The sequence below is a fragment of the Apodemus sylvaticus genome, chromosome 12 (assembly GCF_947179515.1).
Source record: "Apodemus sylvaticus chromosome 12, mApoSyl1.1, whole genome shotgun sequence".
Lineage (NCBI taxonomy): Eukaryota > Metazoa > Chordata > Mammalia > Rodentia > Muridae > Apodemus > Apodemus sylvaticus.
In genome coordinates, this window is record NC_067483.1 from 8457769 (window position 1) to 8462655 (window position 4887).

General features: G+C 38.3%; 1 pseudogene; it reads right to left on the reverse strand.

Annotated features, from left to right (window-relative positions):
• Nucleotides 1–1516: 1516 nt before the first annotated feature.
• Nucleotides 1517–4216, reverse strand: LOC127697745 (WD repeat domain phosphoinositide-interacting protein 3-like; annotated as a pseudogene).
• Between the last annotated feature and the right edge of the window lie 671 nt (nucleotides 4217–4887).

Here is a 4887-nt window from a genome sequence, read left to right on the forward strand (position 1 = left end):
GGAGAGAGAAGAGGGAGTGGGTGGGTTAGTGAGCAGGGGGAGGGGGAAAGTGATAGCGGGTCTTCACAGGGGGAACATGGAAAGGGCAAAACATTTGAAATGAAAATAAAGAAAATATTTAATAAAAATATGAAAAAGAAACATAAATATAAAAAGTAAAAGCAAGATGTTATTCAGGATATCATATAAGATATGTAATTAATATGAGATATTAGCTATATTTATAATTAAAATGATATGTTTATAAGGATTAAGATACACAATTATACAAACCTAGTTTCAAATTCCTCAAAAATATTAAAGCAATTTTTCATATGCAGAAAACAATAAAATTATATTATTATTATCATTTTGTTTTTATTTTTTAAAGTACAATAGAATTAGTCACTTTTATATCAAAGGAAACAGTATAAACAAGTGTGAAAAATTAAGTTTCATGTTTAAATACACATAAGGTAACATGCATACTTGACATCAAATCCACAGTTAGCTGATTATAGGAGCATAGAGGAACTGGCAGAACTGAGAAGCTGCTGCTGTGCACAATTTAAATGTTTGCAACCTGAAATCAAAGCTGCAAAACTGAACTTCTTAGAAGATATGTAAAAAACAAACAAACAAACTAACAAACAAACAAACAAAAAACCCCTAAACCTCAGATGGTACAGAAACGCAGAATCTATAATCAGTGTCTGTACCAGGATGTGCCTGCCAACCCCAATGTTAGTGTGTTCCTATGTATGTTGTGAGAGTTGAGACAGAATAGACACTACAGACGAAGGCAATATTCTCCATACCAACGGGAGCTAGAGGCACATGGACACTGCACTGAGAAAGCCCCTAAGTAGAGTAATGCTTTCTTCTGGGATGCATTTTTAAAGACTATGCATTACTTTGTTCCCTAAAGGTAATGAGAAAGTTCCACGATAAGGCAAACTAAACCAGGAGACCCTGCCCCAATTACAATCTGAGGACTGTGCATCAAAAGTGTGACACAGAATTCTGCTCTCTGGTAGATGTAGGAGGTGACTCATTATAATGGCCAAAGTCAGAGCTTCCAGTGTGTGCTCTGAACAGTGTTCCTCATGTGCGGCAGAGGGTGCTCTGCCAGACAAGCTGGTAGTAGTACCTTATTGAAATTGTCTAGTGTGTAAGCCCCGACACACTCATTCCTACAAGCTTCCATTGACTCATGCTTGGAGAGTTCCCAGGGACTGCATGGAGCCACTGTCATGAAGGTTTGATGGTGACACTAATCACAGCTGACTTAAAGGGTAGTGTCCAGCAAGAGCACAAGGTACCCAGAGCCACAGAGTGTCTGCAGAACCAAGACGATGATCCTTTTAACATGGGAATGAGAAGCCTTGCTCAGGAAGGCAGACACCACGTATGGCTTTGAGACCAAGGTCCTTGAGGAGGCCTTGAGTTGCTCACCCACGGGCCTGGGGCACTAGTACCTGTCCCAGGAATCCACAGGGTGGCTGGGTGGCGGCATCACCTGCACTAACATGCCCAGTCACAGCTTGTTATTGGTCATCTCCAGGAACTGCACACACACACATCCTGGACACACTCACCCTTAGGACTGAACAAGAACTTATAGTAGCTGCCATCTGCACAGATAGCAATGACTGCATTGGGCTCTGTTCCAAAGGCACAGATGCACGGAGAGCCTGAAGGAACCTGAAACTTGGAAAAATTCCACTTGGAAGTCAAATATTTTGGAAGGAAACTGGCTGATGCCAAACTAGACTGTTTATTCCTTTGTGGATCTTCAGCTGCAAAAATGGGCACAGTGCTGTGATCACTGGACACACAGATGAGAGAAGCATCCTGATTGAAGTTTATGCAATAGATATTACCTGCTTGAGATCCTCTTCGTAGCTCCTGGATTAAATGCCCTGATGAAGTATCAAATATTCTTATAAGGGTCCCTTTTTCAGACGGGGCTGAAATTCTTGTTCCCTGCAGGTTGAGAGCAATACATCTGAGGGCACCCTAGTGTGCAGGAATGTCCACTGGTGGCTTTTCAGTGCTAGCCAGGCCCACAAGCTGCACATGGCCAATGTGAGTGCCAGGGAAGGTGAGAAGGAAGTTATTACTGTTGGAACACAGGACACAGAGGCCTTTAGGGTTAAAGCAAGTTTCAAAGATATGCAATTGAAGGTGATTGTGTGTGAATACGAACACCTTAATCATGAAGTGCAGAATCACCAAAATTCTATCTCTCTGCAACTTAACAGCCTTCACTTCTGTGGAGAATTCAATCTCAATGACTGTCTTCTTCTTCAGATAATCCCAGATCATCACTTTGTTGGGAGGGTATTTCAGCTTTTTTCTACCACGAAGTAAAGCTAAATAGTAACAGTGAAATAACATTTCCACATGGCCAACTCCTCCTTCTAAAAATTCTTACTTCTCTTTTTCTTTGAGTGGGTCAGTGTTATAGACTCATAATCCATTTTCCATTCCACATGCAAATACCCATGTACCTGGGTGAAACTGGTGTACAGCAGCCCATTGCAATGGTGGTTACACGGCAGACAGGAGGTTAATGGCCCAGCGATTGTAGGGTCTGTCGCTCTTCAGCACCACATACTTCTCAAAACCAGACACTCTCTTTGCTCACACAGTGTTAGGGTCACTGTGGCCCAAATTGTAGTATTATTTTTAAATTAAACATATTTGAATATCTATGACATATAGATATAAAGTACATACATATTATACATACATTTATTTCATCAAATGTAAACAATACATCTACCTGGAAAAATAATTTTTAGGCAGCAGTGTCTTTACTTGTCTTTGTGGCACCTGCTAACTTAGAGCGTCAGGGATTTGATTTGTTTTTCATCTTAGGATGTCAATTTCTGACAGTGTCTTTTCCTAATAAAAGAAGCTGTGAATAGCCATCAATTCATACTGAAGGGATTTTACAACATTAAAGGACATGATGATTTATGTGCATCAATTAGGACATGGATATTTTGGCACAGAATTTACGGCAAACATCTTGTTTCAGAAATTATCACTGATGAACTGCTGTTAGAGTGAAGCTACTTATAAGGGAAGAAAAACTATTATGTAATGTTAGTTTATAGCTTACTCAACTTTATGCTTCATGTGGTTCTGGATTCATGACTGAAAGACACATACACATTAGCTTATTTTTAATATGCTGTCTAGCTCAATGGCTGGACACTTTTTATCCTTTGTCTGCTACCCTAGGCCCAATTGGGGAACTGGCCAGCAGCCACTTACCTTAATTATAACATGGCTGGTTGGCTTTCCTGCAGCTCCTATGTCTATCCTTATTCCACTGCTACATTGTAATTTCTCCTTCTCCTCCCTAATCCCTATTTTCTAGCCTGCACAACCCTAGGGGACCCACTCTATATCCCTTTGCACAGCCATTGGCTGCTGTCATATTTATTGACCAAAGACAAATTGGGGACAAGGATCTTTAACATTTAGACAAAGACATTTAATTAATTCAGTGCATACCACCAGTCTCCAATACTTCAACTTTTCTGTCAAACCCCCTCCCCCCAAGAAAACAAAATAAAACAAAAACAAACAAACAAAAAAAACAGAAAAGAACAAAACTCTTCTCTCACACATAAATTGAGTACAACCACAACAATCATGTAAATCACAGAATGTGATGTATATTTAACATTTAGTTTATTATATTTGTCTGCTAAAGTAATCTACCATATCAAATGAAGCACCCCCCCCTGCAAAAAAAAAAAGAAGGGGGGGTCCCTGATCCTGGAAAGCTTCAGTGAAGCAGTATAGGAGAATATCAGGACAGGGAAGCAGGAAGGGGTAGATTGGGGGAGCAGAGGGTAGGAAGAGGGCTTATGGGACATTCAGGGAGGAGGAATCCAGGAAAGGGGAAATCATTTGAAATGTAAATAAAGAATATTTTGAATAAAAAATAATTTTTGATACAAACATGAATTATGTTTGGATTTTAGCCTGTAACACCCTCAGAAAATAATGCTTTCATCTCTACTCATATCTCTCAATGATAAACAAATTAAGTTTGCTTATGAAACTATAGATAGTTTTCAATCTTTTCAGAAATCCCAGAACAAATTAAATATTACCTCAGTATAAAGGAAGCACCAAACATAGCTACTAAACCTTAAACAATTGCAGAGACAGCTGAATACTTGGACAGTCCATATTCTGTAGAACACTGGAACATCTTTCGTTAGCCTTTTGGCCCATAATCATCTGACAGACTTTGAAATAGACCAGGAACTATGAAGAAATAATTTGATCTATCTTGCTAGAAATAAACTGTCAACTATTCTGCACTGTGTGTTCTTTCCTGGACAGTACTTTTTGTCTGTAGATAGATAGGGTAATTTCTGTCCTGTGGCTACTTTGCCACAACAGGCAACCTTGCCTGCAGGCAAACATGCTCAATTCTTCTCTGAAGGAGAATGGGAAGCTGTAAGAATCAGAAATGCCACATTGTCAAAGGATTTTCAAAAATGAAATAACATTAAATATCACATTCTGTGGATTTCTGATGATTTTGAAGACTATACATGTAAAGTATATTTGAACTGTTAAACATCAGCTACTCTTAGCCATTTCTATTTGAGTAAACTGGAAGCTCTTTATTATGATTAAATTAAAATCTAACATAATAATGAGTTTACAATTTCATCCTTGTGTTTCTAAATCATCTTAAACAGTATGTAATAGCAGTTACTAGAAGGACTAGGTCTAAGCTTTATATTTTTAAATGAGTTTCATAGTTATAATTAGTATCTAAGAGTAACAATAATTAATTTCAAATTTTGTATTTGTATAGAGATTTATACCAAAGTAAGTTTATGGTTATACAATGTTTTGTTCAAGAATAAA